We start from the raw sequence: 12,356 nt of genomic DNA, 5'->3' as shown, positions 1-12,356 counted from the left end.
AAATGCAGGATGTGATGATTTGATTTTATGTTTGCATAGCAAAATCATTACCAGAGTCAAAGTAATTAACATGTTCATCACTTCACATGGTCACTCCTCTTTGTTTCTGTGATAATAGTTACAATCTCTCTTAACAAATTTCAAGTATAAACTACATTAATATTAACTATAGCTACCATATTATGCATTAGATTCCCCAGACTCATTGCTTTCTATTTATTTATTTATTTTGACATGCAGAGTGGACAGTGAGAGAGAGAGACAGAGAGAAAGGTCTTCCTTTTGCCGCTGGTTCACCCTCCAATGGCCGCTGCGGCTAGCGCATCATGCTGATCCAAAGCCAGGAGCCAGGTGCTTCTCCTGGTCTCCCATGCGGGTGCAGGGCCCAAGGACTTGGGCTATCCTCCACTGCACTCCCTGGCCACAGCAGAGAGCTGGACTGGAAGAGGAGCAACTGGGGCAGAACTGGTGCCCCAACTGGGACTAGAACCCAGGGTGCCAGCACCACAGGTGGAGGATTAGCCTATTGAGCTGTGGCGCTGGCCTCTCATTGCTCTTATCACTGAAAGTTTGTGCATTTTGATGGAAATCTCATTTTTCCCACTCTCCAATATTATTAACCATGTTTTTTTCTGATTCTGTAAGCTCAAAATTTTTTATATTTCATAAATATGTGATATCATAAAGTATTTCTATGTTTGGCTAACATTGCCTATTGCAATTTGCTTTGAGTCCATCCATATTGCTGCAAATAGCAGCATATTCTTCCTATTGAATGATGAATGATACTCCCTTAAACACACACACGTGTGTGTCTATCTCATTTTCTTTACCAACTCATCTATTGATGACCATTTAGATTGTTTACATATCTAAATTATTGTGACTAAAGCTGCTATGAAACATGAGAGTGTTGATATATATTTAAGGTACTGATGCTGATGCCGTGGCTCAATAAGCTAATCCTCCGCCTAGCGGCGCCGGCACACCGGGTTCTAGTCCCGGTCGGGGTGTCAGATTCTGTCCCAGTTGCCCCTCTTCCAGGCCAGCTCTCTGCTCTGGCCAGGGAGTGCAGTGGAGGATGGCCCAATTGCTTGGGCCCTGCACCCCATGGGAGACCAGGAGAAACACCTGGCTCCTGCCTTCGGATCAGCGTGGTGTGCCGGCCACAGCGCGCCAGCTGCAGCGGCCATTGGAGGGTGAACCAACGGCAAAGGAAGACCTTTCTCTCTGTCTCTCTCTCACTGTCCACTCTGCGTGTCAAAAAAAAGTACTGATATCATTTCTTTTGAATATGTGCCAGAAATGGAATTGTAGGGTCCCATGGCAGTTTTATTTGGGGAAATCTACTATTTTTGATAATAATTATAATAATTTATAATTCCATCAACTATGTAATCCTATTTCTTTATGAAATGGTTTGCCCATCATAGTTATTTATATTTGTTTTTATTCTTGCACAAATACACTTTATGATTTTTATTGTATAAAGTGGTCAGTGAAATGATCTGTCATTTTTATGTTTCTCAAATAAATTATCTTTGCAAAAATCAATAAATATAATAAATATTTAAGCTTTATTACACAATCATATTTTGGCATTTTAATGATTTGAAATTATAAATATTAGAAAATTTTTAAAATGTATTTATTTACCCAAAAATGCAGAGTTACAGAGAGGCAGAGAGCAAGAGAGAGAGAGGTTCTCTCCCCAAATGGCAATAATGGTCAAAGCTGAATCATGTCAAAGCCAGGAGCTTCTTCTGAGTCTCCCACATGGGTACAGGGGCCCAAACACTTGGGCTATGTTCCACTGCTTTCCCAGGCACATTAGCAGGGAGCTAGATCAGAAGTGGAACAGCTGGGACTCAAACCAACTCCTTTATTTGATGTTGGTGTTGCAAGCTGTGGCTTTACTCACTATGCAACAGCACCATCCCCAAATTAGGAATCTGATCTCTTGATGTTTCAGCATTCAAGATTATGGCACTCAACATTGTCCTTGGGCTCATACCATTTTGGGTATCCAGTAACAATTTATTGTTGCTAGGGTTATTTTTAACACTTTGGGCTTCTAGTCTTTATACTAAGATTGATTTTTACTTATATTTTCATATGCTTTCATGTTATTAGAATCCTTTCCTTTTTTGTCAAATAATGTAATGCTTTATTTAATTACCAATAATAACGTTTTATAGAAAGGGAACTATAATATTACACAGCAAAGTACGGCTGCAAAACCTCAAACTAGATGGGAATGCTTAATTTAGGTCACCATGCCAGTGCCTGGCTTAACAGGCTAATCCTCTGCCTTGCGGCGCCGGCACACCGGGTTCTAGTTCCAGTTGGGGCGCCGGATTCTATCCCCATTGCCCCTCTTCTAGGCCACCTCTCTGCTATGGCCCGGGAAGGCAGTGGAGGATGGCCCAAGTGCTTGGGCCCTGCACCCGCATGGGAGACCAGGAGAAGCACCTGGCTCCTGGCTTCGGATCAGCCCAATGTGCCGGCTGCAGCGGCCATTGGAAGGTGAACCAATGGCAAAAAGGAAGACCTTTCTCTCTGTCTCTCTCTCTCTCACTATCCACTCTGTGTCAAAAAAAAATTTTAGGTCACCAAAAGTAATGTCTCCCAGAGATGCAATCAAGACAAAGCAAAGGTATAACTGCACATTTGCCATCAATTGCAATTCCCTCTGAAATACTCTGAGATTACATTTTGACCCCGGGTACAAACTAATATTTGTTAGAATTATTCAGCCTCATCACAAGAATGAAAATAGTTGTCAAAAATGTTTTTAATGCTAAAAAGTAACTAAAAAGTTGTTCTTTGCTAACAACTAATTGCAATGCCTACCAAAACAGCCTAATGCAAGTATACTTTCATGACGTTTTGCAGTTAACATGGCTGCTCATTTCTTGCCCTCACAGATGGTCTTTGCAGTGTCTAAGCATGTTCAGGCACACAAGAAGTAAATCTTAACAGAAACAACTAGGGTAACTCAAATAACAAGGCCTGCCTCTGCCAGAGCTCCCTGAGTAGTCATGGCATTTGCACTCTAAGCGAAGAAGCTTATTGTTACCAGCAACACAATAATAAATTGCCCTGGGGTTCTTAGTGCTGTAGTGTGCCTCACAGGCAGCAATGTAAGCTGACTCTGGGAAGAAGTCATCATGGTATTCTGCCACAAATCTCAGAAAGAGATCAAAGTGCTTCAGTAAAGCCTTCAGATTCTTATCAGAAAAGGACATCTTTCCAAGGATTTCTGGGAGTTTTGCAAACAAGCGCAGCAAATGTTGTGTCCATAAATGTAAGAGGGTGGAAGTGGCTTGTCACCTGGTGGGCAGTTGTCAGGAACAAGCTTCCAGGAAAGAGCCTCGTTTATTTCATTAGTTCTTCTCCCTTCAAAGCCAGCAAACACACCACTCCCTTCCTTGCTAGGAGTCAGAGGAATAGGTGAGGGTGATCTGCTGTGCACAGGTGTCTTCTTTTCCAGGTGAAGGCACAGCTTGGGCATGCTGGCGGACGTGTCCAGCTGTCGGCGCTTGGGTGAGGCACTGCTCTCAGACAGCCTGTCACAGTAGGTGCTGTGATGCATGAATCATCTCAGAGACTGTAAGGCTTCCGGCTTGACTTTGCGCCTTTTAGGGGTGGCTGGTTCACCACAACTGGCTGACTCTCTGTGGACTGTGGTGTGAATGGATTCAACAGAGGTGGGCTAGGAGACAGCTCCTCCTGGCTCCTATTTGTGGCACTTTCCTTCATTGGAAGAAAAAATTTAGACGAAGTCACCTTTTTATACTGAACTTGTCCATATGGACAAAGCAAAACCAACGGGAGAATATAATCAAAGGTTATCCTTAAGCCATCCACCATCTCCTTACACAGGTCAACATTCTTTTCTGCTGGGATACAGTGCACATTCATGCTGGCGTGCACCATAGCGTGATGGTGACGAGGCTTCTTGTTGGCAGAAAAGGCTGCATTGGTAGCAAAATGCTTCACATAGGATTCCAAAATAGTTATGATGTTGGTCTGGCATGGAAGTTTCACCAACCCTTTCCTCCTGTTAATACAGTAACAGTCATCCTCCAGCTGCTTCTTCAGAACGTCAGGGATTTCTAGAGTAATTGTTCTTTCTTCCATTTCTCTCTGTTTGCAGCTCCAGTTCTTTCTCAGCCTTCTCTTCAATACCATTTTCCACTTTCTTCACTTATTTATTCATCCTTTTCTTCCCCACTGTCACCAGAAGAACCGCTTATTGAGTTTTCATCATTTTCATCTTTTTCTTCAACAGGGAGACTTTTTAAGAAAGAGTCAATACCAGGCAATCTGTAGCGCTTCTTCTTTCTTCCTGTGCTTCTCAGGTGAGCTACAGATTTTCTTGCCAATTTCCGCTGTAATCTGCGATTTTCATCAGTATCATGTAGTGCATGATCTTCCACTGCCCATATATCCCAGCTTCTACTCCAACCATTAAAATGGATCAGATATTCTGGGATCTTTCTGCCTCTTTCGTCTTTTCCAACAATAACATCAACAATCTGGGTCCGATGTGCAGGGTGTCCCTCTGGAGCCCAGGAGATGCTGGGCCTCCTAGGATAGAGATTTAATGTGAAAGCTGAGCTGTACGGTGGCAGGCCATCATCAAGTACGGCCTATGCCGCTGTCGCCTACACAAACTGTCAACCGGGCTTGCAAATGCAACTGGCAGTCGGGGACTGAAGCGCTACTAGCATCCTTTCATTTTAGCTAAAATCACTCATTTTGTCTTTTCTTGTAAGGAAGATCTAATGGTGATGAACTCTCTCAGCTTTTGTTGAGCTAGGTAGTAGTTACCGCTTCTTCACTTACGAAGAACAACATTGACTGGTATTAGATTATTTCTTTCAGCACTTTGGGAATATCATCCTACTCTTAGCCTGCAAGATTTCTCTAGAAAAATCCACCATTAATCTAACACAATTTACCTTGTGTGTGTGTGTGTGCATATATATATATATATATATGTATATATATACTCACTGCTTTCACAATTCTCTTTGTCTTTCATTTTTGGGCATTTAACTATCATGTGTTTGGTCAAGTTCTCTTTGGTGGAAATTCTTTGAGGACTTTCATACTTCACATCCCTGGGCAATCATACCTATCCCAAGATTTTATATTTTTCAGCCATTATGTCTTTCATTAAACTTTCATTTGTGTATCTTCTGTTCTTTCACGAATCCCAAACCATCTTGGTTGTTGTAGGTTTATTGTAAGTCTTGAGACGCAGTATTGTGATTTCACCCAGTTCATTGTTAACATTGTGGACATGATAGTCAATTGTATGAGGTTTTCCTGATTACAGTCAGGTTTGTTTTTTTCTCAAAAACCTCTTGCTCGAATTTTTATTTAGAGTATCTTAAACCTATAGAACCATTTTACAAGATGTGGTATCTTAATAATATTCAACCTTCCAATCCTAAGCACAGTGAATTTACTTAGATCTTTAGTTTCCTTCATCAGCCTGGCCCATTGGGTCTCCCTGAGGGCAGATCACTGTACAGAGCTGCCTGTAATAGGCCTGCCACCTATCTTTACATTGCTTCTGATGTCCAGTTTTCTTTCCCTCCTGGATCTTATTAAAGTAGACCAGAGAATGCAAGTCAAGGGGGTGCTCAGTCCCACTTCTAATTTTTGTTGTCTAGACTAGAAGTCCAGAGTTATAGGCATGTTTCTTATGAATATTTAGCTGGGCTGAGTTACTCTGCTTTCTGAACATGGTTGACCTTTAACAGAACTGACTTATGTCCTTACCCAAATAGCTATGCAAGGATACTGCCAGACTGTCACTACAAAATCTTACCAGTTACCAGCCATGCTTAAAAAACCTTGCACCACCAGAGGCAAAACAGATATGTTACTGTGTGTGGTGTTGCCTGGCAGCGGCTTTAATTTTCTACACTAGTCTTTAATCCAAGTAATTAAGTAATCTCACAAGCAATAATCATATATGGCAATAGGGTCAAAAAAGCAGGGCAGTTCTTTCATACACAAACATTTTAAGAGTAATATCAAATGAAAACTTAGCAAGCAGATTCACTTATTAGACAACAACTTAGGAAAACACCTACCAGAAAGTCCAATGTCCTTCACAAATTTTAAGAATACATGCACTCAGAAACATCTCTTAAATACCTAACATGGTGTAGCTTGTTTAACCAGCAAATTTAAGCACAAGTATATAAAATATTTTCAGGTTTCTTTTTCTTTTAACAAGTTTACAGAGATTTAGGTTACACGAATTTTTGATCACCTTTAGCCTTTTACGGGAAACATTCTGTTACAGATTACAATATAATCAAGCTCTACAGCAATATGTAACACTTGAAATAACTTTCTTGTATACGGAACATTTAGACCAGCAGAGACATACATACATAAATGATACAGAGGAGTGTCGGGGCTAGTGGCCCTGGCCATGAGATGCAGCAGGCTGAGGCTGTCCCTTATCTAATCCTGTTTCCTGTGTCTATTGTTCCGAAGCCACAAGACTCTTCGTCCCACATTCCTGCAGGCAGGATGTGACTTCTGATGAAGGTTTATGATGTTCTTTGCTCTATCAGCAGAGCTTGTACCCTGATCTTTGCTACCTTGTAAACTTGTTTTGTTCCTGTGCTATGCATGATTGCACACAATGAATGTTATCTGTATGGGGCCTGGGGTATATATCCTTGTCTTTCTGTGTGCTTGGGGCTGGAGGTTGAAGAGTTTCCCCAGGGAGACGGCCTCCAGTCCCTCATCGCCGGGCCCCCTACCTTGGCCTGGAACGCAATGAGGCAATAAACGTGGTGGTGAATTGACTGAGTGCTGCGTCTCTGTGTGGGTTGTCGGTGGCCTCCGACAGCTGGTGCCGTGATTCGGATTCATCTCAACCACAGGTAAGCCTCTGAAAGAGGGAAGTCTGCGGCAGTAGTAGGCCGAGGGGATTTAAAGGGAGGCAGATAAGCACGTGTAGGGCGTGGAAGACTAGGGTTTGCCCAGGGAGCCTCTCCAATTCCATGGGGAATATACAGTCACATCAGAATATGAAAAGGATAATAAAGGCCTTGTTAAAAAGCGCCGGGATGCTGGTTGCGCGAGAAAGAAGGGAGCAATTAGCACGTATGTAAAATGAGAAATTGTAGTGAGAAAGTGTCCGGACTATCCATTCTTTTTTGTATTATGTGCTAACTCTACCCTATTATTGATAGGAATGCTTCAACAGATTATGCTTAGTTTACTTTACAAAAAAAGTGTAATAATTACAAATAATAATAGGCTAATTCCCTCAGATATGTTTTAATTTATCCTTAAAACACATTGAGTATTATTATGTTTAACTGCTGGATGTATGCTTGTATGAGAAATTTGTATTGTATTCTTATGATGTGTTAATTATGTCTACCTCTCAATGCAACCCTAGGGCCAAATGTAAGGACAAATTTTTGGGATGGAGAGGCTTGTATCTAGCTTCAGCTCTGGTGGACAAGTAACTTTGTTGCCGAATGACCTTCTCCTGCTCCTTGAGAGCCTGGCCAGTTCCCCAGAAGAAGGATAAAGGAATGTTTCTGATAAACAGGTGGGCACGCTTCGTGTCTTGGCTCTCTGGCCAAGATCCAGGACGGGACGTACTGCTTGCCTAAAATCTTGACAATGAGCCACCCTTGTCCTTGGGGGCTTTGAGAGGGAGCCAGAACAAGCCTCTGCTACTGCTGCTTCATCCTAGGGGAACAAGCTAAATGTTAAACATGCCTGTATTGATTACTGATAATGTCTGATTCTCAGCATGGATTCTTTTCTGGTGCTTTGTAAAGATTACCTAGTGATGCCCACAGCACTATACATTCTGCTAAACGTAAGTACAATGTAAACATGAATCAATTTGCTACTGTGGCTGAGGTGTTCTGTGACAGTCCCTTTCATGAAAAATTAACAAAATAAATTCACTTAAAAACAGGACATTCAGGACCTGCCGCTCTACATGGTACGTCATTACAAAAATCATCAAGGAGGACTGCCTAATACATGAGGGTACTATAAATGTGAGCAGCAGGGACATGTACAAAAATTGTCCAAAAGTCAAAAATCAAAATAGGGCTCCTCCTGGTATTTTCCCCCAGTGCTAAAGGGGAAGGCACTGGGCCAATAAATGTCACTCCAAAACTGATAAAGAAGGTAATTCATTATAAAACAGAGTTCAAAAAACTGAAAGCGGGGCCAGCCTCAGGCCCTCCCAACAAAAATCAGTGGACCGTCTTGCTATAGTATCATTAAAGCAATGGAGCCATGTTTATTGCAACATTCTGTTAATCTGTACTCCTTTACCATCTTTCCTCTAAATAATTTTAGTGTGCACTATAAGGCTTGCAGCGTATTTCTTGCAGATTAAACTAAAAGTAACTAAGTCTGTGCACAGCAGACAGCTAAAAAATAATTTGCTGTCACAAATTGGTGTAGTCGACAGGATCTGCAAGTATACAAAGCAATGCCTTTCTTTAAAAGGAAAACTAAAGTTGCATGTGTAACCTGTGATGTTCCTGGCTGGAAATACCCTCAGTTCGCCTCTTTGGCATAGGAATGGTCTCTCTGCTCAGGATTGAGTGAAAATTGAAATGGCAAGTTACGGAGTGCACAGCCTCCACAAGTTATTAAGGTTTTGCAATCGGTAAAATGAAGGGATCCTATCACCAATCAATGGAATGCACCTAATCCAGTACTGGTATGGGACATGGACTCCTAAGGGATGGGAGTTTTATGTAGCAAATATGCCTTCACATCGTTAGCCTCTGATAACTTCCGCAATTGCTCCCTGGACTGTGTGGCCCCAATGCTGACATCTGTATTTACAGTGGCAGACAGCGCGTCGGCGGCATGCTTCACCTAAAGACTGTAATGGCAACACCATCCTAATAGGACAGGTCACTGCCCTGGCCATGGCTGTATCAGTAGTAAGTGTTCCCAGACTGGCCTTTGGAAATAACCGTGGACTGTAAAGGCTTGCATGTTTAGTGACCAAAACAATTCATCTTACTGCTACTGGACTGTCCAATATAGCCGAAGAATTGGATCAAGTTCACTCAGGAGTACTTTTAAACCATACAGCTAACAATTACTTAATGTTAAAAGATCATATAAGTTGTAAATCTGTAACAGAGAAATGTTGTTTTAACATTACTAACAATGTGCCATACATAGAGTCTGTCGTTAATAAACTTAAGAATAAAATGCAACATATGTTTATTACTAACCCTCTAACATTTGGAGGCATTCAATGGATTCATTGGTTATTAATACTGACTGGACCACTACTGCTTTTTCTACTTTGTATGGGATATTTTCCGTGTGTTCTGCATTTTATGCTGACTTCGCTAGTCTGTATGGACTGACATTCATCATTTAAAACTTTGTACCAAACCTCCTTTGTAATCAAAAATAATTAATATTTGAATGTATGTTCCATCTCTCACCTAATGTTGGGCTGGAATGGTACTCAGAGATGGGTAAGACGTTCAGCATCCTGTACCAACCTAAGACAGGGCTCTAGGCCAAGCTGCCAGAGCTACCGATGACAGGTAAGGACAGAAATGACTGAGGGCAACCTATGACAGAGGCCATTCTCAATTAAATAAACAAGTCATAGACCTGCCTGCCTGCCTAGCCCTGCCTGTAGACTGATGTGAAGTAAAACAACCAAACGTTCCCACCGTTCCAATGTGCGCAAACAGAGAGGCTATCAAAAGGACAGTACATACCCTCAAGGACACTCTCTAAAACAGGGGGCTGCGGTATGCCATGGAAGCCTCGATCTCTCTCTTCCTAACTGCCTCATTGACCACTTGCTCCTACGCTGTTCTTAGGGTGGACCGGTAGTCAACAATGGGTAAGCACTTGCAGGCTTCTCTAGCAATGTAAGACAGAGGACAGGACATGCTTCCTGTATCCTTGATGACGCGTAAGCAGAGTAAGCGCTGCAGGGCACCTAAGACAGGCAAGAGTCCACGCCATTCAGCGTTTAATGCAAGGGACTTGTGGGGGATGGATCCTCCCCCGTGGCCCTCTGGACAGTGTAGACACCGGTTACCATAAACACCAGGCCATTCTTGTACAAACAAGAAGGGGGAGATGTCGGGGCTAGTGGCCCTGGCCATGAGATGCAGCAGGCTGAGGCTGTCCCTTATCTAATCCTGTTTCCTGTGTCTATTGTTCCGAAGCCACAAGACTCTTCGTCCCACATTCCTGCAGGCAGGATGTGACTTCTGATGAAGGTTTATGATGTTCTTTGCTCTATCAGCAGAGCTTGTACCCTGATCTTTGCTACCTTGTAAACTTGTTTTGTTCCTGTGCTATGCATGATTGCACACAATGAATGTTATCTGTATGGGGCCTGGGGTATATATCCTTGTCTTTCTGTGTGCTTGGGGCTGGAGGTTGAAGAGTTTCCCCAGGGAGACGGCTTCCAGTCCCTCGTCGCCGCGCCCCCTACCTTGGCCTGGAACGTGATGAGGCAATAAACGTGGTGATGAATTGACTGAGTGCTGTGTCTCCATGTGGTTTGTCGGGTGGCCTCTGCCAGAGGAGTTGATTAGATAGATGCATTTAGTTTCATAGCAAACTACAGTGTCATATACATCAGAACAATAGAGCAGTTTCAGTGATAGTTGTTAGAATCTTTAACCTTTTTTATAAATCACCAATTGATTTGAATTACTTTCTGATCTTAGGAACCTCAGTTAACTATACTTTTTTCCAGTTGGTACCTGTAATACATTATTGGCTTTATCAGTTTACAGAATCATCCCAAAGTACTGAATACAACAGATGTAGCTGGAAAAAGTCCATTGCAACTTATAGGAGGACAGTTAAACACAGAACCAACAATGCTTTAGTTTTAGGAGCAATAAATCTGATATACAAAACTGTGGATGACAAAAGACCTTAAGTTGTCATATTTAAAATTACAAGCTTGTTAACCAAGAAGAGACACTTGTTTACTTTACATAGCATTTTGAAAGCACCTGAAGGATTTTACAAGGCACACTTAACTCTTTTAGGCCTCTGGGGCCCCTTCACCAAGATGACTATTATGTTTAGTAACACTAGATTACCAGACTTCATAATTTTCCGACATTTGTATCAATACTATCCAAATTTTTTTTCTTATAACTTTTTGTGACTTTTACACACCCTCTTTAACTTACTTGAAACATTTTATTTTTATACTTGTGATGTTTTTCATCTGTCAATTTTCTTGCTTTACATTTTGAAATAACCTATTAAAATATTTAAATCAAGACAACATTTTTAAACACGGTAACACATCAAATTTCAGCATTAATTACTTTTAAGTGATGTTGAACTATTTTTATATGGACAATCTATGAAAACATGTTAGCAAATTCAAGTAGTTTTTCTATAGAACATAAGATGTTGAAAGCACCAAAGTTTACATTTAGACACTTACCTCATTTGTCTTTACCCAATTTAAATTAGCAGTTACACCTAAATGACTTAAGATGTTGATATTATATATCTCTATCTGAATTTAATTAAAATTAAAATTGTATTTATATAAAACAAGTGCTAATTACCTATTACTATTTCACTGAGTACTGACCACCCAGAAATTTGTTAAAACAAATTGCAAAATAAGTTCAGCAAGCTACAAAGCATTATCTTCTGGCTTGCATGAGATAAAAGAGAAGAGCCATCAGAAGGGTGGGATACCCGATTTGTTTCATTGGTAAGACAGGGAGAGTAGACTTTGGACCAGACCTGGTTCTAAGGTAAAGTTCAAATTCTGAGATAAGGCAAGGGGGAGGAGAGTTACCCAGTCCACGCCAGTCTCTAAGGCCAAATTCGAATTTTGTGCCAATCTTGCGTGCTGCCACTTTGAGACCAGCCAACAGAGCCTGGCGGTAGACATGGATTCTTTCCTTTACAGAAATTAACCCAATTGTAATTGTCCTTTTTAACATTTACATTGTTCCAACATGCCAGAGGCTGTTTACCTTGGAGACCTGCAGTAGATATGGGTATAGCCTGGTGGAGATTTACACCCTCTTCCCCAGATTTTTGAGGGCCAGCAAGAGCTCACCAGATGCCGCAGCCGGCCCCCAGGGCTCCTGCTGGCTTCTGCGCGCTTCACTGAATTTTACTTTGACATTCAGAGCACTGGGCAGAAATCACATTGCGTCAACACCTGCCACCGGCCCTCACTATGCTTTGTTTTAATTAAACAGTTGGAATCCTCTGGTCCGCACCAGTTCTAAGTTGGCTGCTAGGCGTTGGCCAAGGCGAAGCACCTGGCAGAACTGCGGCCCCAGGGGCGGACCCAG

At 41.8% G+C, this 12,356-nt stretch overlaps 1 pseudogene; it reads right to left on the bottom strand.

The window, feature by feature from the left end:
- Window positions 1–2,908: 2,908 nt before the first annotated feature.
- On the bottom strand, window positions 2,909–5,859 carry LOC133754307 (male-specific lethal 3 homolog; annotated as a pseudogene).
- Window positions 5,860–12,356: the final 6,497 nt, after the last annotated feature.

Source organism: Lepus europaeus (genome assembly GCF_033115175.1).
Source record: "Lepus europaeus isolate LE1 chromosome 21 unlocalized genomic scaffold, mLepTim1.pri SUPER_21_unloc_1, whole genome shotgun sequence".
Lineage (NCBI taxonomy): Eukaryota > Metazoa > Chordata > Mammalia > Lagomorpha > Leporidae > Lepus > Lepus europaeus.
The sequence above is the reverse complement of the archived record's forward strand: the minus strand, read 5'-3'. Positions and strand labels throughout refer to the sequence as shown.